Source organism: Carettochelys insculpta, chromosome 15 (assembly GCF_033958435.1).
Source record: "Carettochelys insculpta isolate YL-2023 chromosome 15, ASM3395843v1, whole genome shotgun sequence".
NCBI classification, from domain to species: domain Eukaryota; kingdom Metazoa; phylum Chordata; order Testudines; family Carettochelyidae; genus Carettochelys; species Carettochelys insculpta.
Window position 1 is genome coordinate 25,854,275 of NC_134151.1, and position 27,083 is coordinate 25,881,357.

Genomic DNA, 27,083 nt, shown 5'->3' on the forward strand with positions numbered 1-27,083 from the left:
AGGGAAGTTAATACTCCAGCACCTATTTCAGGGTTGATCAGATTGCCAGCTAGCGTTATAGCGATTTGTTTGGAGAGAATGCTTGCTTTACACTCTGACTTCTGGAGAGGATTGTAGCAAAATTACTGCTTTCTCTTCCCTGGCAGATGCATTTTTTGGTGTTTTATGCATAGCTCTTTTTTCTTAATGAGTTCTGACATTTCAGCCTTCATGTTATATGCTTGTTTTAGAATAAAGGACTTAAACCAGTCTCTTCTGAAACAAAGTTTGATTTAAATTAATTTAAACTGGGACATTTCTAGCAACATGAAAATTATCATACAGGTCTAGAGCCAAGATTACAAAGCTTTTGAGGGCACTCACATCTCAAAATATCAACCATTTCTATTGCCTATGATCTCATATTTAATTCTTGTTAGAGTTTCTGTGCAGTATTAAACAGCTCATGTGCTAATTCAAAGGAGCCTGGGGCTCCTGGCTGCCTGCACTACTAGTGCAGCAGTAGTCGGAGCCCTGAGTCCTTTAAATTGGCACGCTCCAGAGCCCCAGGTGATGTGTTCTAGACTGTGCTCAGCGGGGTGGGGAGGGGAGGGAGAGGCAGCACATTCAGGTTGGTGCTGAGGGACAGCTGCCATGGCCCTGCCCCTTCAGGAGTGCAGAGCCTCCCCCACCCCTTGTCCAGGAGCCCAGCTTGATTGTTGGCTTGCCAGGTTATAAGACTTCATTAGCTAATGGAGTATGTCTCTTATCCAGTCTGAGGACATGCATGGAGGCCACTGGGGTTCCATACCTGAACTGAGAAAACTGTCTTACCATGTGAAAGGTGCCTTAAAATCCTCATAATAAAAGTGCTACATTATTGTGTAGTGTTACTGGGCCCAGTCCTACCATCCCTTGTCGGTCTTTACTCCCCATTATAAGGAGACTCTCTGCCTGGAAAGGCTTGCAGTCTAAAGACACAGTCAAGGGGGAAGAGATGGGGCCAGAGTACAGAAGCAGTGAGAAATTGATATAGTTTTGTTAGTTACATGTAGTTGTTCATTTGTGTGTGTGTGTGTTTTTTTGAGGGTTGAGGTTAATTATAAGAAAAGAAAAGAACCAGGAACAGAGACAGTCACAGATCATCACCTCAGCCATGCTCCAGGCTGGATTTTGAAGGCATCCCCTCAGAGGGGAGCATTAAGGATGGATTTGGAAGAGGATAATGCAGTGGCTGTGGGAATTTTAGCAAGGAGTTCTTCCCACGTAAGGGGCTGAGAGGAGGAGGGGAGGAAATATGTTTAAGTAAGAGTCGGCTGATGAGGTCTGGGGGACTAGCAAGTTTGTAGGCAAGGCCAGAGAAGAGGACGCTGTGAGAGTCTAGCTGTGATAGAGCGGGATGAGAGTTTTGGCTGTGTATACAGAGACAAAAGAGTGGGTTTTAGGGATGTTGTTCAAGAAAAAGTTGCAAGTTTCAATGACTAGCAGATATTTTAGAGCATAAGCTTTCATGGGCAAAGACCTGTTTCATCAGATGCATCTGACAAAGCGAATCTTTGCCCACAAAAGCTTATGCTCCAAAATATCTATTTTAGTCTACAAGGTGCCATTGGACTTCTTGCTTTTGAAGATACAGACTAACTCGGCTACCCCTCTGATAAGATTCAAAGAGGTGCTGGACAAGTGGATCCCGGGAGAGGACGGAGTCAAAGAGGACTCTTGATTGTGGTCCTGATACACTGGGAGGTGGGTAGAATTTTCAGACCTCATAGAGAAAAGGTGGAAAGAGGAGGATTTGTGGGGAAAGAGTAATAGCTCAGTTTTGGCCGTGCTCAATTCATGTGGGAATCTGTTGAGCTTCATATAGTGGAAATACATAGGCAATGGTCTCTGGCATAATGCCCTTTGCCTCCATGTGATTTGCAGGCCTGAAGGGAGTCTCTCAGTCCCTACTTTAGGTGCTCAAGCCATGCCAAGCCTTGACAGAAGAACTACAAGGTGAATCTCTCAGAATTTCTTTTTCTGTATATGTGAGACACTGGGTTCCTCTAGAACTCATTCTTTGCGGGTGGGAGGTTTGACCCCTTTGGAAGAGGCTAATATTCTAACTCCTAAATCCACAGATTGATCCATGACCCATGCAGTTCTCAGGGATGCCTCAGATGAAAAGTCCATCCACATAGTGAACTCTTATCTTTATTCTGCTGCTCATGTTCCTGACTCCTCTGTGAGCTGTGCTTTTAGGGATTCCTCTGACCACTGCTGCTCTGAGGACTCCAGTCTGGGACGGAAGGTGGTTTTCTATGATTTGGAGGAGGAATTGTGTCTGTGGTTTTGATTAGGGGGAATCCAGCATACATAGATTATAATTCTTTAGTAGGTACATTAGGGAGCTTTCAATTCCCCTTGCTAGTGTTCATTGTGTTTGACATTTCTGTTTGACTACTTTTTCCTGATGGTTTTCTGATGAAAGAAAATTAACTGTTTTGTCATTGTTTTTTTTTTTCTTGTATCTTGTTCTGTGTAATGAAATACGGGTTGAACCTCTCCACTCTGGAACGCTTTTGTCCAGCAACATCTGTAATCTGGCATGATTTTTGTTAGCCAGATGACCACTTATCATGGCTACGTTTCTTGTGGTCTCATAAAGTTTCTTTACAGCCACCAGACCTGGCTCTCAGTGTTCTGTGCTGTTATTTAGCTGTAATTTACGCCTAACTGCCTTCTAAGAGCTAAGGAAACAGTGGAAGTGTTGGTAATAACATAATGTGTTAAACAATATTGACCTACCCCGGTCCAGCAAATTCTCTCGTTCAGCACTGGTCAGGTCCCAGACTAGAGACATTCATGCTATAGTAACAAAAGTTGGTGGCAGTCAGGTTCAGAAAAAGAACCCAGCCTTCCAGGTGATCCAGTCTTTTACAGTTTGTAGATATGTGCAGAAATCTCACACAAACAAGCTTTATCTTGAGATTTCAAGTGCTTCATGCTACAGCTGTGGAAGAAGGAACAATGAAGAATGTTTTTCTTGTGGTGTTTTATCCCTTATGGTTCTGGTCAACATTCAAACCATGAAATGCTGGAGTCTGCAGAAAAAAATAATAGCTAACAATATATGTGCAGTAAAACATTACCAAGCTGCTGAAAAAAGCTCCATTGATCTTGCATTTTGGAGAAAGGCTGGTTCTTATTTTCAGGCTGCTTTGCCCATTCCTTTTGAAATACCCAATCTGGTGATCTCTTCCTAGGATGCTGCATGATGAATAGATTCAGAATTTAGATAGGGTTCTTCATCTATGTCCTGTTAACTGTGACAGATAATCAGCTGTTTGCACTCCTCCAAATCTTTACAACTAGAAATGGAAGAAAGTTCATTTGCTCCCCTTGATTAATTTCTTGGGGGTTTTTTTGTTTTAATTTTTTTTGTTTGTGTTTCTAGTCCAAGGAGATGGCAGAGAGGAAGAGAGAGCTTGTTTGTGTAACATTTCTGCATGGCTATGTCTACACCAGAGGCTGTTCCCCACAAAACTGGACTTTTGTCAGGAAAAGCCTCAGAGTGTCTACAAGCAAAATGCGCTTTGACAGTTTGTCAGCAAAACCTGGCACATCCATCAACAGCGTTTTGCCTCTCCCCATTCAGGTATAACACCTCTCTCGACAGTGTTCTGTCAACAAAACAGCCCTTCTGTCATCAGACAGGGCTTCTGGTTCACAGGGCAGCTCTGTTTGCAGAGCTTCTGGTCAGCCATTCTGTCAAGAGAGGGCCAGGCAGTCAGGCTGTGCTCTGTCGACAGAGTGGATTGCTCTTTTGATCTGATTTTATGTGTAGGTGCAATCTGTCAACAGAAGTTTTGCCAGGAAACCCCTTCTGACAGTGACTTCTGTTGACAGAGGCTTCTGGTGTAGACATAGCCCACATATTTACAGACTGTGAAAGAGATGTGTGTAGATATGGTGAGTGCTGCTGTAAGCACACACAGGCAGAGTCAAACCTAGGACCTCTGGAGCTCAGTGCAGGAGTTTACAATTTGAGCTATAAGCCAGATGGTTCTCAGCTAAGGCTGTAGATGAGACTCCTTTCTCTCTGAGTTGTCTAGGTGCAAGGGCATGGAACAGTTAACCCACCCCTACGTGTGCAGGTTACACTGCTCTATCTTCACATTATGTATATAAACCAAAACCATGGGTGAAATTCTGCCCCAGTTATAACAGGAGGCCTTGTAGCTTTTTGTAGTACAATGTGAAGAGAAGGTGAAATCCTGACATTGCTGAAATATATGGCAAAACGTTCACTGACTTCAGTGGACCAGGATTTCAGTCAGAATGTTTAAATTGCTATTGCACTCATCAGATACCTCCAGGAGCAAAGGCTGACTCCCATCAAAAATACATCATTGCCTTGTGATCTTCTCCAAAACTGCCAGCAAACATGTTTCTTACCAGCAGTGGTCTGGAGAGGGTCTTGAATGAATCTCAGCCGCAAGTTGTATGGCGTTCTGCATACACTTCCACGTAGGCATTCCCGAGCTCTGCTGGGCATGGTACTGCAGAACACTATCAGCGTTACCCCCCACTGCCAGCTACCTGCCCACTCAGTGCTTCAAAGATCCACCCCATGCAGTAGCCACCAGAAGGAGCCTAAGAAAGGAAGACAATGGTCACAAAGGCACCACTCCCCATTTCCTATGGACAGCAGGAAGTCTGCTTGTGGAGGTTGCCTTCCACATGAGGATTTTCTGGGACAATCTGACGGATGGTTAGTGCATGGAAAAACCGTGGCTGTGCCCACTGGAGAACTGTCTTCTGCTACCAATTCCATAGAAGACAGCTGTGTGGGTGGCTGAACAGCATCTTGAATCTGATGTCTTCTGATCAGTGAGGTTGTCCATTGTCAATACTTCGGGAGATGCATAAACTCAGAGAAGGAAGTTCTTTTCCTCTCAAATCATTGAATGGAGCTTCTGGTCACCACCAGTAAGCATACGATTAATGCCACTTGTCTTTTGCCACTGGGAGAGCTAAAAGCATTGTTAGAGTGATTTCAACTGAAGCCAATATTTGGGCCCAAAAGGCTTTTGTGATCAAATAAATCCATTAGACATGATATTGTGTTTTAGAATACTTGGCAATTGTATAATCCTTTTTCATGCCTAGATTTCAAGGTGCTTTGCAACGGTAACTACCTAGCAGTTCTCTTTCACTGTGAGTCATGGGTATTATCCTCATCTTACAGATGATGCAATTGAGATATAGAAGTGAAATGACATGCCCAACGTTACACAGTAACTGTGCCAGATCATGGAACCTTAGATTACTGTCCTGTCCATTGAAATACACAGTCTCCAATGTTAAAATATTGCAATTCAACTAAGAGTTCTGTCAGAAAGATGTTGCATGATGCAAGTGGCCAGATTGCCGAGCTTCAATGTGCGCTCATGAGATGACATATTTATACGAAAAGAGGTATCTCAAACAGCCTTTCATACAAAACTTCTCCTCTCCGTAATTCAGAAATACTGTATTTGTACAAAAGGCCAGCTGAGTGAGCAACACCTGCTTCTGCAGAGTGCAAGAAGCATTTTGTGGTCACCTGCTGCTGATCCTGGGCAGGGAAGATGCACCTTCCAGAGAAAGCTAACGATAAAAGCTTTTATGGTAACATCTGTTCTTTGAAAGTGACAAAGATAATCATCTGCACAAACAACTGTTCTGCTATCAGGCTGAGTGATCTTTCAAAACCAATTAACACTACAGCTTAAGAAAACCCTGCACCAACACAACTTAAATCTCTTTGTATAACTATTCTAGGTCAATGTCATCCCCATCAAACTATAACTGTTCATCATCATCATTATCCTTTGCACCTACTGGCATGGAGGGCAGCAACAAAGGCCCTCCATTCTGTCTGTCACAGGCCAGCCTCTCAATAGTGCCCAAGTGTGATTCATGCTCTCCATTTCTACTTCAGTAGTCCAAAGCCCTGTTGTCTTGGCTCAGCCCCATTTCTGCTTCTCTTCAGGAGTCCAGTGCACAGCATTCTTTGCAATGGAGCTTCCATCTTTTCTGAGCACATGCCTGATCCATCTCCAGCATCTTTTCATAATGATGGTGGCCATATCATCTTGCTTGCACCATGAAAGCAAGTCCTGATTTGGAAAAGCCTTTGACAGCGTTCATAGGGATAGTCTGTGGCACATTTTGAAAACTGTGATTGTTAAGAGCGAAATTTTTCTGGAGATTGGTAATGGGGTAAGGAGATTTTTACCTTCAAGTTGGTGATCTGAATCCAACCCAAGTGGGTGGTGATCAACAGTAATCAGCTGTTTAGTGACAGGGTAAATGGAGTTTGGCATACTGGCCCAATTCCTGGTGGGGTAGACAGATGTAAACATTACAAGAACATGGTAAGTGGCACTAAACTGGTGGTTTGTGATGTCATCTCAACAGTGCGGCTGAGGATGGATTAATATGGTACACTTCCCTGCATGTCAGACCTCCAGCTCAGGGTTAGGATACACTGAGTGAACAATATGCTTTCATCTGAGGAGATGGGTTTACTCACAAAAGCTCATGACCTAATAAATTTATTAGTCTCTATGGTGCGAGTATCCTGCTGTGTGGTTCTCGGGCATGGACTACCTACTGAAACCTGGAGAAAAAACTGAACAGCTTCCATCTTCACTGCCTCCACAGAATTATGAATATCAACTGGCAAGATAAAGTTTCAAATGCAGATGTCCTGTCAAGATCTGGCACACCCATCTCATAGCAATCCTCAACAGCAGAAGACAATGTTGGCTTGGTTACGTGAGAAGAATGGGTGACGAATGTCTTTCCAAAGAAGCCCTCTTTGGTGAACTGTCATGTGGGTTGAGAACAAGAGAATGACCAAAGCTAAGATTCAAGGATACATGCAAAAACGCCATGAAAAAATTCAACATTGATCCACAATCCTGGAAATCTAGATCATCAGACCGAAATACCTGACAAGGACTGCTGTGACAAGGCACATCATCCTTCGATAGTATACATGCAAGCCATGCAAAAGAACTTCGTCTTAGAATAAAAAGCTCTCAGACTCCAGAATTCGGAAATAGACTGACATGCGGTTACTGCAGTTGACCGTGCAAATCCAATATTGGATGATAGGCCACAAGAGAAGATGCAGACTCAAACACTGCTCATAGATCCTCACCACTGCTGCTAACCACTGTCTCTCAAGACAAAAAGGGGCCATATACATATAAAACTGTAAAATTGTAGGTCTTTAAGATGTAGTCTGAGTAAGTGGGTTGAAGCACTGAGTTAATACAGCTTATTTACTGTGAGAATCTGAACATCACACTCATTTTCACATCACTGAATATTAAAATCCAGGCGTTTGGATAAACTGGTAACATAATGCCCCAGGGATTTAATTACCACTCTTGTGTAATCAGAACTAAAATGTGGAGAAAGCTGTAGCTCTCAACTTCCGAAAGAAATGTCACCCTCTGCACAGAAGTGGGTAAAGAGAAGTTATACACAATATACTCAAATGTTGTGGTCCTTCCCATAGCCCGTGCCTTTTTTTCCCAGGAAAAAAGGTGGCAGAACTCAAGCCCCAAACCACACCCCCCCGAGGTGGTTTTAACCCCACCCCCTGCATGTGGCCCCAAACCACTCCCACCTGCAGCTTAACCTCCTGGTGCTGCCTCAAACTGCACCGAGGCTTAGTCCTCCCACCTCCACGTGGTCCTTTAACTCATTCTTCCCATGAGAAGTCCATTCAGTCATGTCCACATGATGTGGCTAAGCTGACTTTGCGTGTCCCATAGCACCAACTCCTGTAAATGCCATGGCTGCCAGATTTTTTCATAGGACAGGCCAGTGGTTAGGCCAGTAGCCTAGGATCCTAGCTTTAATGCCTTGTGCACCTATAGAATTCCTGTATGACCTTGGGCAAATCACTTAGACCCAGATCCTCAAAGGTATGCGGGCATCTGTAACTCCGGGCCTTAGCTCTGGGACTTAATCTCTGTGCCACACTATCTGATCACTAAAATGGCAATGCTAGTGCTTCCCTTCCTCACAGAGGTGTTGTTAGGATCAGTACACTAAAAGACTGTGAGTTGCTCTCAGGCTGCAATGATGCAATGATGGGGACAGATAAGTACTTAGATACTATAGTATAAGAGAACAATTTTTGGCAGTCTGTATTTGTTCAACCCTCATAGGAGAAGTGTTGATGTCACTTCAGAGCCCTCTCTCTATTTTACTTTGTTATTGCAATGTTCTCCTTTTAGCTCCGTTCACTCAAATGCCGTTTCACTGAGAAGGATAGAAAACTGCAGCCTTTCATGGCCAAAAATTTTCTCTTATTTCACCAGAAGGCACAAACCAGGTCCTTTAAATGCAGAAGCAAGCCCCAGAAAGGGACTTCACAAGCATGCACAATCCAAACCTGCAAAGTGTTTCCAGTTAAAGAGAATATTTGCTTACCACAGTGTCCCCTAGCAGCAGTAAACCAGTTTGAGCAAAAATTGTCTCACCTCGGATTCATTTGAGGTTGTGCCTATGCTAATGAGTGTGCAATGGCACAGCTGTATCAGTGCAGCTTAGCCCCCATCATCCTACCCCCCCAGTGTATTGCCCCAACCCACACCCAGGCTTAACTCCTCACCCCACTCCATGTGGCCCCAACCTGTGCCCTGGCTTAATCCCTCACTCCCCTCACCCCCCCACGCCCCAAAACTGGATTCACTAACTAGCTTGCCCAGGAATGCCACATGTTGCTGCTTCTTCTTGGCCAAGCCCTCTGGCAGCACAGCAGGGGCAGTTCCCAGCACCTTGCTGGGCTGAAAAACTAGCACTCAGTTTAATTGGTTTAATGGCCAGATCCCTCCTACCAGCCATTAAACCAACTAAATTGAATGCTAGTCTTTCAGTGCAGCGGGGGGGGGCAGGGATCCGAAAGCGTGAGCGGCAGGAGCCACAATGGCTCTTTAAAGAGCCACATGTGGTTGGGAGCCAACCCGCCCAGCTAGCTTCCATAATGGCGGCACCAGGAAAAAAGGTGGTGGAATGCAATTCCACTGCATTCCACTGGAACAAAAGCCCTGCCGATAGCCAAACTACTTCTCTCACTAACAATGTTTCAATGCTCGATTTTTTTCCTTAGCTGTTATCAGACTTCACAGCCTCTTGTCACCAGTGTTCCTTCTAATTTTGTCAATCCATGCGTGGACTAAATGTTATGTGCACCATGGCATGTCTGAATGTGCAATAGAAACACATGCTGTTGGCTGCGCATGGTGTTGCTCTGCTCATCATCTGGATAGCACCTGAATCTCCCTGTAGCAGCTGCCCAAGCACTCATCTTACTGAGAACACTGCTTGTCACTGTGTTTTAACTTTGCTCCGTTTATAATTTCAATCCCAACATGTCTCGGGGTGTAGAGGAGTTAGTCTGTAGCTTCACAAATAACCTATATCCCTCTGAGACTGTTTACCAGGGGAGGCCCTGCATTTAGGCATTTGGAGTGGAAATCCATCAATTACAAGTTGAACCGCTCTAATCTGGCACCCTTGGGAGCTGATTGGTGCTGGATGAGAGAATTTGCCAGACCATGGGAGGTCAATATTGTCTAACACATTACCAACACTTCCACTGCTTACTGGGCTCTTGGAAGACATTTAGGAGTAAATTACAGCAAAATAACAGAACACTGAGAGCCAGAAGAGCTGGCTGTAAACCAACTTTATGGGACCATAGGATACTTGGCCACACTCATGATAAGCAGTCATCTGGCTAACTAAAATCATGCTGAATTATAGAGGCTGCTGGATGAGAGAGTGCCGGATTAGAGAGGTTCAATCTGTATTTGAAGAAACTCCTATAGATACAGACTGGCATCTTCCTCTCCAAGTACAAACGTAATCTCAACATGTGTAGGATTGAATTAAAAGGTGCTTGCATCATTGGAAATGGAATTTCTGTTTTTCCAATAACAGCACACGCATTTGTCTGAACTTGTATAAATTGTCCCTGACGATTTAAGCTTGGGCTGGTGGCCTTGGTGAAAGAAGTGACAAATGGCTAAATCGTCTCCCTCCACAAGAAGGAGAACAAAGCTTGTAGGTCTTGGCTAATGTCATGTGACATTTTATTCTCTTTTTCTTGGGATGCTTTGGATGGTTGTCTATTAGAGTGCCTTACAGTCAGAACAATGTAGGTTTAAAGCAAAGGCCAACAGGGGGTTGATTAGTGCACCAGCATGGTGCCAATCCCTACTGAGCCTGCAGATATCCCTCACGTAATGCTTGAAGGAACATGAACTTGATTCTGTCCCATCCACAACCACAGGTGCTGTTCCTCACTGAGGAATGTGTTAGCTAGAGAGCTGGTGGACTCTCCATCCCTGGAAGTTTTTAAGTTCCAGCTTGACAAAGTTCTGGCTATGATGATATACTTGAGGTCAATCCTGCTTTGGGCAGGGGGCTGGACTTGATGACTTCCTGAGGTCCCTTCCAGCCTATGATTCTATGATTCAGTGAACTTGGGAGTATGCTATCAGGGACAGGGGACCAGTGGGGCAGCACAGAGGGGTCAACCCTTCATTTGCATTCTTTTGACTCCAAAATTGTAGTGTGTGTCTTCCCCATAGGGGCCACGAGAAAGAAGGTGCGGATCCAGTGTTCCAAAGGTATACTATAAAATCTCACTTACTTGTGGGAACAAAGGGTTACACACAATGCATCTTTTGGAGGGAGTTTCCTAGGCTCTTGATCCATTGTTGAAGATCTCTCTGTAAGTAGGGATGACTCAGCTGTAAATTCTTATGTCTTGTGGTTAGAATCAGAGAGATGACTTGGTTCATATATTTTTTCCTTGCCAAGTTTTTAAGCTAAGACAGAGAGAGACTTAGCTCCAATACTGTCAGCTCTGTCATTGCCAAAGAAAGGGTTAACTGGTTCCCAGTTTAAAAACAACCTAAGTTGCATCCCGCCCCTGTCTGCCAGAGGAAATAAGAGATGCCCTATTAGCAGGCCTTGTACAAACAAAGCATTGGTGTGGTTAGTGCCAGCTACTACCATCCAGAACCACTGTTTGTTTTTCCATGTGCTTTATCTTATAAACTGAAATGAGAGGGCTAAAAGGGACTTCCTGAATGTTGTGTAACATTCTGTATCTGACAAGGTGGAAGGCAAATAAACCTGACTTGGAACTTAGGAAAGTTTTCACAAGCTATGTTGACAGGTGTCTGCAGGAGTCTTTCCATGGGAGACTATGTGCTTTCTCCCTTAAGGACTGAACATTGCAGTGGACCTTCCCTGGTGGTCAGGCCCTTTCAGAAAGAGCCGAGGAAATATGAGATTTGGGTCTTCCTACATATGCTCAGTGTACTGGACAACCCCAGAAAAGAGCTGCAGCAGTTATAGGGGGTTGATCTCTCACCATGAAAAGAAGTCGGAGTCCTCCAGCTCATACCCAGAGAAAGGGACCTAGCTGGGCTCCCCAGAGATGAATTAAAAGCTCTAACAATTCTTATTTAGAATCGCCGAGCTTATGTCTTGCTCGCTGTTACAAATAGCTCCAAATGCAGAGAAAGGAGATGGCTTTAGAAACCTTCACTGAGAATCCCCCAAGAGTTTCAATTCTTAGCTGTCACAAAGGGTGTTTTCTCTGTGGGGAAGAGCACAGAGGCCAGACTTGGATTTCTCAGCAGCAGTTTGAGTCTTTACTAAGAACAAAATACAGCCAAAAGTCAGCAAACTCATTTCATGTAAGATACAGAGTCTGTGGCGATGAGCGCTAGTTAAATAGAACCTGGGGTAATTGAAGTTGCAAGCTGCTATGCTATTTAGCTGTCATATTCTCTCCAACAAGTCCCTTTGTTGGTCTCTTTTTATTTTCTTTCTCTCATATGTTTTTCTACACAGGTTATTAAATAGCTGGTGACAGTCCTGGCTCTAAATCACAATAAAACAAGCAACCTCCCTCTGGCCTTCATCTTTGGGGCACCAGGTGGACCCACATCCTAAGGAAATCTTGCAACTCAGGGGCTATCCTGGTTTCAAAAGAGGAAACAACTCATCCGCTGTGTCTACATGTGCATTCCTCTTTTGAAAGAGGCATGCAAATGAGGGAAACTGAAAATGCAGAATAGTAACAGAGAGGAAGCTGTGCTAGTCTGTACACTATCAAAACAAAAAGCAGTCAAGTAGCCCTTTAAAGACTAGCAAAATAGTTTATTAGGTGAGCTTTCGTGGGACAGACCCACTTCTTCAGACCATAGCCAGACCAGAACAGACTCAATATTTAAGGCACAGAGAGCTTACTGTTTTTGGTTCTCTGTGCCTTAAATATTGAGTCTGTTCTGGTCTGGCTATGGTCTGAAGAAGTGGGTCTGTCCCACGAAAGCTCACCTAATAAACTATTTTGCTAGTCTTTAAAGTGCTACTTGACTGCTTTTTGTTTTGAAAATGCAAAAGAGTTACAGATTTATATATCTGGCACCTTATTTACATATTCTTCTTTTGAAAGAAGAAAACCAGTGTAGACACAGCTCTTTTGAAGGTAACCCCAACTTCAAAAGACCCCTTCTTCCCTTTTTTATAACAAGAAGGATTCTTTCAAAGATGGGGTTTCCTTTTGAAAGAGCTGCTTCTACACTGCTTTTCTTCTTTCAAAAGAAGCTCTTTTGAACGAAGAATATGCAAATGAGATGCTGGATATGTAAAGCTGCACCTCATCTGCATTGTCAATTTCTCTCATTTGCATGCCTCTTTCGACAGAGGAATACTAGTGTAGACACAACGGCTGTTTTCTACACATGCCACTTTCCCCGCGGGGTCTTCTGGAAGGAAGTTCTCCTTCCTGAGGCCCCTTCTTCCCGAAAATTTCTGGAAGTCTCCCCAGGGGCTGCGCTTCTAGATGCTGGAGTCCGGAAGAGCATCTTCCAGACTCCAAATCATGTGACCGTATGCTAATGAGATGATGGGAATTTACATATGTGCCTCATTAGCATATTTTGGACCGTTTATTAGCATGCCACTTTTGGAGAAAGTGGCATGTGTAGAAACAGCCAACCAAAGTGAGACCTACTTTCCTCCTCCCCCACCACATCCACCACCAGCTGGCATGACCAGAGTCTCATTCTATCCTTGCACATGGTTGCACTTGCTTAAGCCCTCTTGCCAAGGGCACTACTTATCATAAGGCCAGCCTTGCCAGTGCAGCTCTATTCGGACTTGATTATCTATTCCATTTTGAACTTTTTGCTGCTTAGACTTGATTATTGTAAATCCCATAAATGTCTGATCATCAGGGCCCAGCCAGACCAGACACAGAGCATCTTCATGGATCCCTAGCACTTTCCTAACATAATGCACGTGTGAATAGAGAGTGAGAGAGCCTATTATGGAAGTGACAGCCTCTGCTCTCCACTGCGGTTGCAGCCCCAGAAAACAGAAACACTTTTCTATCCTGCTGGTGATTATCTGGCTTCAGGGGAGCTGACAGCCTCCATGGGCCCCTGAGCAAAGTGGGAGGGGGCCCTGGCTCCACACACTGGACGGGGTGGGGTGTTGGGTAGCAGGGGCAGAGCTGAGGGCAGTCAGCTCACCTTGCCTCCCCGAGTTTAGTGTGCCCCCTCAACCCTCATAGCCACATGAAGTGTGCGCTCCAGCACTCTGGTGACATTTTAAAGGGCTCAGGGCTAATGGCAGCAGTAGCAGGCAGGATTGCGAGGCCCCTTTGACTCTCCAGGCCGTGGAGCAACTGCCCTCCTTCCCTGCAGGCCTGACCGGCTGCTGCAGCCAACAGGAATATGAGGAGACTGGCACTAATAAAAGTTTGCAATCTTGCAATCTAACAGGATGTATCGGTAACTGGCACCCTGGTGTGCGCTCACCCCAGGCAAGCAGAGGAGGGTGCTCCTGGAAGCACAGCAGCCTGCAACTCATAAAGCCCCATTCTCTGCAGTACAGCCTTTGTGCAGGGCTGTACAGCACACCAGCCTGTTCAGCTTGCTGAGAATCTGTAGTGTAGCAAGACCCTTCAGGGCCTGATTTTGTTCCTACCCTTGGGGTCCCCATTGTTAGCTAAGGCTTCCCTTCTTCTTCTTCCCCTCTGCCCTTCAGCAGGAGGGGGAAACATCCAGCTGGTGTCACAGTCTTATCTGCTCTGTCTGTCTGGGTGTTAACAGTCTGTTTGCATTATCACATGTCACTATCACATGCCATGTTTCCTTTGTGTATTTGTTTTTCCCCTCAGCAGTTTGGCTTCAGGCACTCAGCCCTCCCTGGGGACCTTGTGCTGAGGCAGATGCCACCCCTCGGGGGCAGAGCAGGATAATATAGCTATACATACGTCCCTTTTAGGTCACCTTCCTCCCCATCCCATCACCATGTACACCCCAGGGGACCCTGCTGGAAATTAAATGTGCAACTCATAAGATTTAATTTTCTCCTGAATATAGAAATAAAATTAAAGTGAAATCTTCCTCCCACATCTTAGCAGCTGCCACCATTGCTTCCCTGCAGCTGAAGAGCATGCAGCCTTTGCTGGGAAGGTGAATCTAGTGTTTGTGACACAGGGATGGGGGTTAGGGCTCCTGCAACTGGCACTAGACTAGATGGATAGCCTGCTACCTCACTCTCCCCACAAACTGGAACAAACCCAGCCTCACGTAACTCAAGGAGGAGAGTCCCAAAGTCCCTCCTGAACCTCATTTCTTATGTGATGGCACAGAGCACTTATGGTTAGGCCACCAGGCTGTGATCCCATGAGTTCTTCACAGTAAATACACCATAGCTGCAGTTCTGGTCTAACTGATGGTGACCCTGGACTCACCTCTCAAGTTAACAGTGACACTCTCTTTTATTTGCTCATTAGGTCTGATTTTTTTTTCTCCGTAATACAAAATTCATTAACATTAAACGTTAGCTACCAGGTACAATTAAGTTGAAAATTTTAACCTCCATAAAATCTGCATGTACTGCAGATCCATTGTGTTAGAAGGTCAGACAAGTAAGAATTACCTCACTGATGGCTGTCTGTCTCTCATACCACACTAATCAGAAGACTTCCATCATGTATGTGCCCTTCACATATGCCTTGGACGGGAGTTGAGCAACATGAATGCTGTTCTGCTCTACTTCCAAAAAATCATCTCAGTTTAATGTCTGATGTGTATCAGGGCCTACACCCTGCTCTGGCAGGGGAATGGATTTGATGGCCTAACAGGTCCTTGCCATTTCCTCCTACAATGATATTTTACAAATATGGGACACAACCTACAAGTCCTCCATAGTTTTCATGCAGTCTTGACTCAGGCAAGCAGTCACTGACTTCATTTTTCTCTCATTCAGGAATTAGTGATAGCAAGATCTTTAGAATTTGGCCCAGATGTATTAACTCGTGAGGTTATATTCTACCTCACTGCTGGAGTGTCTATGTATATAAACCATCATCATATTTATCTACCTGCCAGGTTAGCAGAATAAGCACCACCATGCTGTTTATGCACAAATTCAGCAAAATAACAACTTTTTGCTGGTTATGACATTGTAATATGTTCATTGCAACGGAGACAGTATCTGGCGAAGCAGGAAGGTTTAGAAGAAAAGATAAGGAGTTCACTTTTGGCCATGGTTTGATTAAACTGCTGATGTGACATCCAGGACTGGACATGTTGGAGGCAGAGACTGAAATGTGAGTTTGGACAGAAGGAGATGAGTTGAGAATGAAAATACAGATATGCAGATACGAGGCACCAGTGTAAACATGGTAGTGGAAACTGTGCCAATAGATGAGACTGCCCAAAAGAGCTGGATAGAGTGAATGGGGCAGGTGGAAATATACTGAAAAGATGCTAAAGGAACAGCCAAAGCGCTAGGAGGAGGACCAGGAGAAGACAGCAGCATCAAAACCAAGGGAGTGCAAGACTTTGAGAAGAGCTTAACTGACTGTCAAAGCAGATGTCAAGGAGGATGGGGATGGAGCTGGAGCCCTGAGATTTGTTCCTAAAGAGGTTGTCCCTGCAGAGAGAAGTTGCAGTGGTGCGGACAAGTTGGAAGTCCAACTGGAGGGGATGCAAGATGAAGAGCTGCGGACACTGTATTCAGTAAGATCTGGGTAAAGAGGAAAAGAGAAATGGGGAAATACTTGTAGTAGGTGGGGTCCAGGGTAGTTTTTTGAGGAGGAGGAGCCAGCATGGTCATACTCTGAGGAGAAGGCACTGGGGAAAGTGAGACATTGAGGAGGAGGGTTAGACAAGGAGCTAGGGAGATCTGGAAAAGATGGTGGTGGAGAATGGACTAGATCTTAAAATATTTTCCAGAGATAGGTGTCATTGTCCCTATTGTATAGATGAACAAAGTGAGACAGGAAAGTGAAGTGTGGCCTATGATGACACACTGAGTTATCAGCAAATTTAGACATAGAACTGTCTTCACCCCCAAAACTATCCCCTCTGCCTTTAGGTGTTCTGCATCGCTCAAGCCTAAAAGTGGTATCTTTAATAATGGATGTTATTGCGTAGGAGCAAAGTTCAACTACAAGAGAGACTCAGAAGCATTTTTTCTTTCCATTGCACATGTAATCACATTCTGCTAAACTCTAATCTCATAAACAGAACTCTTTTTTAAAAAAAACTTCAAGCAGAATTTTTTTACTGTAAATACAATACCTGTTGATTTAAGAAAACCATCTTAAATTGTGGTTGTACTCTTACATGTTCAGATTAACCCCAAACAAAGAAACAGGACCTGTTCTTTTCTGTTTACTGTCACGAGTGCAAGTGAGATGGAACGTGGGAGAATTTAATTCCTTTGGACACGCCTCCTGAAAGTGTTACACTTGAATTTTCCTTCTTCCCAGCTATACCACTGTATATCCAGAGTACCAGAAATAAAACCAGTGGAGTTATTTCAAATTCATGCTATGTAAAGAAGATTAGCTCATATCCTTATTGTTAGTCCTATCCTAAAGTACTGTGCACTGCTGCTGTGCACTATTGAATTTCACGTTGGGATGATGGCATTTCTCTTATGAATGAAATGATCCCTGTCCATACGGTAACATTCCATACAAGCTCTGCATTCAGCCAGTTGGCACACTTTATTGGTATCACATGCACAACCTGAAACTGCAATGCAGGTAAGAGATACAGTGTAAATCAGATGATGATGATATCCACATGGTCATTTTGTGAGACATTTCATAGTCCCTTTATAGAGTGGCACTATGGGAATATTTCTGCTCCCGCTAACTTCAAAGGTAGAAAAGAAGACTGGAACCAGATCTGGATCAGAACTTCTTCAGGATTCAGAGGAGTGAGGGACAGTGAATTTGGACAAAGCATTTTGTTGTCAATCTCTAACAAAATATTACTTGTAGGACTGATTCTCCAATCTGCAAAAGACCCTTTGTGCCACATAAGTCTGCACATTAATGATTGATCCAGTCCCCAATTAAACCAATGGGAGCTGCAAGGTACACAGTTCCTAAAGTCATATATTTACATGACTAAATTTGGGAAATTCAAGATCGCAGGTTATAACTAAACTTTTGGACCAGCTCATCCAATTTTATTTATGTTCAAACATTTGTTATAATGGAAATACAGTAACTACAGAGACGCTTTTGGACAGGATAATGGTTTTCCACACTGAAAATAAATGTCTCTTCTTCATCATTATATTCTATAAATGCCTCTCATTTATGTTGCAACAAAAGAGGATTCAAGTGACATTATCTGATGAATATCATGTTAGACATCGGCAATTTACAATGCATATATTTTTAATGGTGCTTCTAACCTAAATTAAACCCTCTTACATATATGGTACTTACTGAAAACAGTTGTGTGTTCTAGCAATTTTATCGTTCAGGATACTCTGATTTAAAAAAAACAAAACAAAAAAACAGTAACATCTTTATCCTGTCATACAGTAAACTATGCACTTGCACTTTTGTAAATTTCCCCTTGGGAACTTATTCACTGAACTACAAATGTCTTTTTAACATGTTCATATCTCCAGAGAAATAGAGTGAAATTGGCTAACTTAAGTTAAATACTGCACATCTAGAGGGAATCCCTATAAAACATGGAATTCCATCAGTCTTAATGCCTGTATTGTTCATGTACCTCACACTCAAATGGTGCATTCATGGTGGCTTGGATTCTTAATCTTTAATGAAAGTAGGAAAGCAACTGTATTCTCTAAAAATACTGAACAAAGCTGGTTTTTACTCATCTACCACTGGCCTTCCCTCCCTCATGTTCAGGAAGCGATATCATACAGGAGGCGGGATAAAGCTTCATTTTGTCCGCACATGCTTTTGATGCATTTTGTATTTTGCTTTTATTCCCTTCCCTCTGGAAGTGCTAGCCTCCTTGTAAGTTAGACCCAGAAGGCAGGAGGTACTTTTGCAAATAAATGGTTCTATTAGATAATCCCAGGGAAGTTGAGGGCCCAGACCTGTATGATGTTCCCTTCCTGGAAGCTGACTCTGGGGGAGAAGAGGCTGCTACTTTCCTTTTGTCCAGCTCATTGGACTGAAATACCCTTTCTTTTGTCTTGATTTCTTTTTATTTATGTTTGAAACCATGTTGTTAAGAAGAGATGGGATGCCTTACAAAATAAATCCTTGTTTTCATGTTAATTATGATAGTTAACAGGACCTCTTATAATTCTTACTATGATTGTGTGAACTGCTCAGCTGCACCCAGCATTGCTCACTTTGGAGTCCACAAAACTTTCCTTCATTAGTCAAATGTTGTAAGTGTTGCACTCAGTTACATTTTAGGGGCTTCCCCCCCATTTCTGTATTTTAATTCTAGAAGCTTAAAATGTTTCCAAAAGGTGAACAGACGAATAAAAATGAGGTTTCAAGGAAAAGTACGTAACAGCAGAATCTGCTGTGATGCCTAAATATCCACACAAAGCGTAAGGAGATAGAATAGGTCCCCAATCATATCCACAGTTCTTAAAGCTATTCAGCTCTCTCACAATGCCTCTGATTTCCGTAAATGACTTCTACACCTGCGGTTTCTTTGAAAACTGTAACTCTTGTGTGACAGGTTGCATCATAGGGTTCCCCTTGGGGTTGTCACCCAGTGTACTGCTCAGACCACTGAGCCCTGTTTCCTGCCCTCTTGGACTCCCCACTACTCTGTCCCTCTGGTCTCCCTGCCAGCTATGGCACAGATTTGGGGTAACCACCCTCTCCAGCAGAGCAACATAGGCACTGAACGGTTCTGGAAGAGTTCAGCTATAGTGCCATTGGCAGCAACCAGGAACACTGCCCCACAAAAGGACCAAAACCTCAAATAAATCCATCTTACTTTGTGTGAAAGTTTTACACAGAGAAAGATCATAAGATCGGATAGGTACAGAGGTAGCACACGCACCTCCCCCCCCCGCCCAGGTAACAATTGTATACACTGGGTTTGATAATAAACAAAAGTGTTTTCTTAAGTATAAAAAGTAGGGTTTAAGTGATTGCAACTGAAAGCAGACAGATCAAAGTAAGGCTGTGTCTACACTACCAGGCTACGTCTACACGTGCACACTACATCGAAATAGCTTATTTCGATGTAGTGACATCGAAATAGTCTATTTCGATGAATAACGTCTATATGTCCTCCAGGGCTGGCAACATCGACGTTCAACTTCAACATTGGGCAGCACCACATCGAAATAGGCGCTGTGAGGGAACGTCTACACGCCAAAGTAGCACACATCGAAATAAGGGTGCCAGGAACAGCTGCAGACAGGGTCACAGGGCGGACTCAACAGCAAGCCGCTCCCTTAAAGGGCCTCTCCCAGACACAGTTGCACTAAACAACACAAGATCCACAGAGCCGACAACTGGTTGCAGACCCTGTGCCTGCAGCATGGATCCCCAGCTGCAGCAGCAGCAGCCAGAAGCCCTGGGCTAAGGGCTGCTGCCCACGGTGACCATAGAGCCCCGCAGGGGCTGGAGAGAGAGCGTCTCTCAACCCCTCAGCTGATGGCCGCCATGGCGGACCCCGCTATTTCGATGTTGCGGGACGCGGATCGTCTACACGTGCCCTACTTCGACGTTCAACTTTGAAGTAGGGCGCTATTCCCATCCCCTCATGGGGTTAGCGACTTCGACGTCTCGCTGCCTAACGTCGATTTCAACTTCGAAATAGTGCCCAACACGTGTAGCCGTGACGGGCGCTATTTCGAAGTTGGCGCCGCTACTTCGAAGTAGCATGCACGTGTAGACGTGGCCCCAGATAAATCTGATTTTGTTAAATTCAATTTTATAATGCTGGGTTTTATAAATTTGTTTGAGTATTCCCACTTCCCCACAAAGTCCACACAAAGTTGAGTTAGTGCTGCCACACTGAATGGCCAATCATCAACTGCTGCAGCAGTGCATTGTGGGCACCTATCGCACAGTTCCCTCAGCTCCAGAGTCTGTGCCCTCCCCCCAGACTTTGCTGCACCCCCACTGCTGCTGGCAGTGCTCACCCTGCTGCCTGATTCCTGTGTCCCCACAGCTTGGGGGAGCTGGGAAACTGACCAGCACTGCTGTGCCTGGCTCACCGGAGCCAGGAGCAGGGTGCATCAGGGAGCCAGGTGCAGAAGTGCCAGTCAGCTTCTGGAGGCTAATGAATTCAATTGAAATTCCACCAGCCTTCATTAAAACTTGTAAATTTGAATTTGACATGACACCCAGATGGTTTCAACAGTGTTATGATCTTGATATTTGTGCTCCCTGAATCGAGCTAATGGCATTCACAGTGAAGACCATCACTTGGTACAATCAAGCTAACTACCTTACATTCAAATTTATCTGGTAGTGTAGACATAGCCTAAGTTATTAAGTCCAAATACACTAAAAACGCCAGATAATCCTAATACAGTAATAAACTTCTTACATGCAAATTCTTACCCTAACATTTGTTCTAATTATCTCCTTCACAAGCTAGTCAGCCTCTTAACTTCGCCCTGATCCTTCCACCTGTTCAGTTTTAGATTTTTGCAGTAGACATCTTAGGTCGTCAGAGGGGGTTGCCTGGCATGTGGCCACTCCTCCAATTCTTTGGCTTACCAGCTTAAATCTCTTTTGCTGACGAAGGGCATTCTTTGTGCTCAGTTCAAATTTTTCTCACCTTGGCTACGTCTACACATGAAGCCAACATCGAAATAGCTTATTTCGATGTAGCAACATCGAAATAGGCTATTTCGATGAATAACGTCTACACGTCCTCCAGGGCTGGCAACGTCGATGTTCAACTTCGACGTTGCGCGGCACCACATCGAAATAGGCGCCGCGAGGGTACGTCTACACGCCAAAGTAGCACACATCGAAATAAGGGTGCCAGGCACAGCTGCAGACAGGGTCACAGGGCGGACTCAACAGCAAGCCGCTCCCTTAAAGGGCCCCTCCCAGACACAGTTGCACTAAACAACACAAGATACACAGAGCTGACAACTGGTTGCAGACCCTGTGCCTGCAGCATAGATCCCCAGCTGCCGCAGAAGCAGCCAGAAGCCCTGGGCTAAGGGCTGCTGCCCACGGTGACCATAGAGCCCCGCAGGGGCTGGAGAGAGAGCATCTCTTAACCCCCCAGCTGATGGCCGCCATGGAGGACCCGGCAATTTCGACGTTGCGGGACGCGGATCGTCTACACGGTCCCTACTTCGACGTTGAACGTCGAAGTAGGGCGCTATTCCGATCCCCTCATGAGGTTAGCGACTTCGACGTCTCGCCGCCTAACGTCGAAGTTAACTTCGAAATAGCGCCCGACGCGTGTAGCCGCGACGGGCGCTATTTCGAAGTTGGTGCCGCTACTTCGAAGTAGCGTGCACATGTAGACACAGCTCTTGAGTGGAAAAAGTACCAGATCCAAAATGGATTCTAGCATCAGGCGGCTGGGTCACATGTCATTGTAGGACCAATCACAGTTTGGGCTTACAGGAGAAACAAAACTATTTGCAGGGTGTTGACTTGATCACCCAGCCATCAAGCTCCTAAAGTATCAGTACTAGCTAGAGTATCTAAACGAATACAATTGGTTCCAACTTAATATTTCTAACTCCACATACAAGAAAGATACACGCACACATATAGAAAATGGAGTCAGCTGATCACAACTTTTAAAATGCATGTTGCATGACTCATTTTAAATAAAGTGTCTTCAATTTATGCATATTCATATTCATAAACCACTTTTCATAAAGCATGGTGTGTTTGGGGTAAATGAGACATCTTGCAATGCCAGAATTGACATAAAGGTATGCTGCATTTGCATCCAAATTAGATTCACTTTCTAACAGAATGGAACTGTTGGAGAACAGAGATGTCAAAGAACAGAATTTTGAAAAATTTCAGAAGAAACTCAGTGCATTGGAATGTGAACAGCTTCATATAAAATCCCTTATGACCGCATGAATGAAAGATTATTCCTTCCGATACACGAAGACTGACATTTCTGAAAACACTGTCAAACTACCAATGCTAGGATAGCCTTGAATTACTTGTGGTGGCGAGGAAATTCTTATTGAAGAGCTGATATTTTTTCTTACTTGATACCTTGTTTTCACCCAACTTTCTGGTAACTAAAGGTATTTGAGATTGCAAATAAAATCTCAATATCCCTTAATCTGCCAAAATAAGTTTTCCTCTACTATAATTGTACTTTGCCCCACCTCCAGACAAAGAATTAATCAACAAGAATGGGCAGGAAAAAAGATGCTTTTCTACAGTGGCAACTGGTGAGAAAACTCCAGGGGAGGCACTGGCCTCATGCCCCAACCCTGCACCCCATACCCCTCCCCTCCCATGCTCTGCCCCCCCCCTTCATCTGGAAGGGCAGTGCCACTTTCAGTGAGAATGAGGGCAGTCCTTTCCCGCCCCCTGTGCAGCACAGCCCACGAGCAGGTGAAGTGCTCTAGCTTATTCTGCTCTTGGGCCATGCCATTTTGTGGGGAGGGACGGGACCACCCTGCACTCACTGAATGGGGAAAGTGGGGGGAGCTCCCTAGGTGCTGGGGGGAGGGCACACAACTCTTGTGCACCCCCTGTGTGTAACCCCTGTTTTTATATAAAGAGTGTACAGTTCATCTCTTCTTAGATCTCTCTATAACAACCCGTGCTAGGACAGGAGTCAGCAACCTTTCCAAGGCAGAGTGCCAAAATTTTATCTTTTGACATCTATGTATGCTCCTAGTGCTGGTGATATTTTATAAGGTCACTAATAGTCCCACTTACAACAGCTTCATTACTACAGTAAGCCCTCGCTATAGCAGACCCTGTTTTACCGGACATCAGTAATAACAGACGTCTGCTAGTCTCCCTCTCCACGAGGAAGTACAGTGCTGTAAATGGCGACTCACCAGAGATACCACCAGCCCCGCTGCAGCTGAGACCATCACCGCAGTGGTGATCCCCACTGCGGGGGCTGGGTGGGAGGGGACACGGCAGTAGTGGTGGCTCAGAGCCAGAGGAGCCACTGCACTCAGGGCAGAGCGTGGGTGTCTGGGAGCTGGAGGAGCCGCCATGCTCAGCCAGAGCCAGGAGGAGCTGGGAAGGTCAGTGAGTAAATCCTCGGGATATAATGGACTTTCGGTTGTAACAGAGACCACTCCCCCTATTAGGCCATTATATCAGCGGTTTATCGTAAATAAATGAAAGTGCAGAGCTTTACCATTCAGATAGTGCTTGCTAGCATTAGCTGGTGTTTTGTTAATCCACAAGTGGCATGGCTTTGAGCAAGCTCCCAGCTGCATGGGAGAAGAATGCAGGGGCTGAGCTCCCACCTCACATGCAGCCATGCTGGGGGGTTGCTGACCCCTGTGCTGGAAGATGGAAATTATTATTATTGTAGAAGATATGTCATTATGAAGAGGATGTTAACAAATTGTTCTTTTTATCCACTCAGAATGGGATAATGAGCAATGGACTTCTATGGCAACAATGGAAATTTAGATTAAACATTTGGAAAAATTTCCTAACTGTCAGGGTAAAGAAGCACTGGAACAAATTACGTTGGGAGGTTATGGAATTCACATCATTGGAGTTTTTTAAGAACAGGTCAGATGAACAAATGTCAGGGATGGTCTTGATGAGTGGTCAGCAAGATTTTCACGAGGCAGGAGCTCAGCCCTGCCTTTTCTCCCCCAGGAAGCAGGGAGCTTGCTCAAAGCCATGCTACCTGTGAATTAACAAAAGACCAGCTAATGCTACCAACTGCCACCTAAATGGCAGAGCTCTGTGTCTTCATGTATTTATTAATGAAACTGTTGTAAATAGGACTATTAGCAACTTTTAAAAGTATGACCAGCACTCAGACCATACTAGAGGTCAAAAGGTCAAATTTCGGCACTCCACCTCAGAAGAGTTGCTAACCCCTGGTTTAGATAATACTTAGTCCTGTCTCTGCACAGTGGACTGGGCTAGATGGCCTGCTGAGGTCTCCTCCTATCCTATAGTTCTTTGTTTCTTGCTTTCTATTTTTCTGTATTTATTTATGATCCTGGAAACTTATACCTGTCTTAAAAATTAAAAGAAAAAATACATGGGCCCAAATCTTCAGCTGTAATCAAAGAATGGACATTGCAAATTGGGAGAGGAGTGCACAAGTGGCTTTAAGCCACTGTTGTGCTTCCCACTCCAGCTAACTATGTGGCAGCCTCGTTTCCTGATGGAATGTGGCGCAGTTTACAGGTGGTTCTAACTTGTGATGATTGCCAAAGGCCTCGTGAGGCAAGTACATCAGTCAGGAATCAGCAAGATCATATTGGCTCACCCAGCTAGAAGTTGTGTGGTGGTAGTGAAGTTGGCATGCCAGCTTTGCATCATCGAGAATCTTGCATTTTGACAGTCCTCCAAAGGTCAACAACCCAATGATGTGGAGAAAAGTGGACACACTGCAGCTCAGGATCAGAAACTTATTTGTTCATTGCAATGCATGTTAAGAGTTCTGGAGCTCTGAAAGAGTAATAAAGAGGTTATGTCTGAAGGTCTTGAAAGTGATCTGAAAGAGATTTCAGATGCTATATTGCAATTTCATATTCTGTGGAGCATGCAAGCTTACTTTTTTTGACCTGTTCTACTGTTGAGTCTGGAGTCAGTAGACACTGCAGATATAGAATCCGATCCACAAGTAGACAAAGTTTGTTTTGCATTTCCCTCCTATGCTATCTGTCTGCCCCAAGATTAGTGGTTTTAATCGTGGTGACAAGGGTTAGTATATATAATTGTCATGAGATAATTTAGATGCACTCTTTTATGTACTTTGATGCTGTTCTGAAATCATAAATACATGTTTACTGGATATAAACAGCCCAATCCCACACTGATGTCATTGGAGTTGCACTTGCTTATGAATGCAGTTAATTTGTTCCAAAGTGTATTAACAAGCACCACACACAAATAATGTAGATAGCAATTGCATGACACTTTTGAAGACCCATCTTTGGTTACTGAACATGGTTTTTCATGCAAATCACATCAAATATCTTAAAGCTAAGCTCTTCATGTAAAAATATCCTGTTAACTCTAAGTATGTGCTCCTGATCTAAGGGTTATCTTCTTTTAACATCTCATCTCTTCAAATATATAGGTTGTCCACAATTTTCTGCCATTTATTTTGGTGTAGTGCTGGTTCTTCCAAATTTCTGAGTGTCACATTGATGGACTCAGCTTTTTTCTCTGTTGCTCTATGTAGCGTTTCAATTGTCATCTTTTTCTCTTCCCAAATGATGTCCACAATACCACTAATCTGTCCATTGTCATCATCTTAACATTTCTGATTACTTAAATTGGTTTGCTCTATTTAGCATTTCTGATGTTTCAAGACATACTTTCCAGTGGACGCTGAAAGCATTTGCTTTGGGATCTTGTTGATCATCTTGTCAATTTTTGTAGATGTCTAAGACTGTGTTCTATAAAGGAAGACAGACACAGTGCTGTGGTTAAAAATTCTTATTTTTGTCAGTACAATCATGCTTCTTTTCCAAATCTTTTCAAGTTTATGAAAGTAATTTGCTGCTTTTCGTAGTTTTTGCTTGACATCTAGCATAATGTCTCCATCATTGCGCATCTAATGTGTTAGATAAGTAGAATGACCTTTTTCTTCTCGTGCTTCTTCATTCACTCTAATGGTTATGTTTGGGACAGTTTGTCTTCTCCTGGTTGATGAAAAAAGCCAATTATTTTGCTGCCCAAAAACTGTCTTTTTTTCCCCTTCCATTAAGCAGTGTGTTGAACTAAACAAGACAAGGTCATCAGCAAAAATTAGGTCATCCAATTTTGCTTTCTGATTTATCCAAAAAGACCTCAGTTTCCTTCTGTGGTTACTTTCCTTAGGATGTAGTCAATGGCCAGTGCAAACCATGGTGTGGAAATGATACACCCTTGATTTATTCATGTTTTAGCTGCCAACCATTAGCTGATGTTCTCACCATCTTGGACTGCAAATTTGACATCATCATACAGGTCCTTGATTATTCAAATTATTTTTGCTAGTATTCCAAAATATGCCATAATTTTCCAAAGACTATCTCTGTGTGCTGTCAGAAAAGAAATAAGTACTAACACTGTCTTGAAGAAAGAAAAATGTTGCTGGTTTCTTCCTCAAGAGATCATATTTCTTACTTGATGCAAAGGTGCTTATTTTAGCATCAATCATATTAGCATGTGCGGTGTGGACAACTCTGTTTTTTTAGACAATGTATGCTATGTTATTTCTTCTACAGTGTTTTTCTTTTTTATTATTAATTAATTTCTCTGATAAGCAAATACAAACCAACAACATTCTGTCAAAGATCTTCATAATTGTCGCATAAATGTCATGTCATATATATAGGATATTCTTTTGACGTAACATGACACATATTACACACAAAAACTATATTAAAAGAATATTATTAAGACTACAAAGTCAAGAACTCACAAGCTAGTAAATGCCACAATTCAAGTTGCTTGTGCAAACTTAATTCAGCTGTCTTGTGCACATAATCACAGGCTACGTCTAGATTGCTGAGAACTGTTGGCAAAATATATGCAAATTGTGCAATGTATTTGTGTATCTTTCACTGACAGTTGTGTCAGAAGAGGCTTTTCCAACATTTGG

General features: G+C 43.8%; 1 long non-coding RNA gene across 4 annotated transcripts in view; it reads right to left on the minus strand.

The window, feature by feature from the left end:
* Window positions 1–27,083, minus strand: part of LOC142020964 (uncharacterized) — a 69,123-nt gene that overhangs the window by 34,255 nt on the left and 7,785 nt on the right. For all 4 annotated transcript variants that reach the window (XR_012647578.1, XR_012647577.1, XR_012647575.1 and 1 more), the window contains one exon: window positions 24,756–24,937. This is a non-coding gene — a long non-coding RNA (uncharacterized LOC142020964). The remainder of the gene's footprint in view (window positions 1–24,755; window positions 24,938–27,083) is intronic.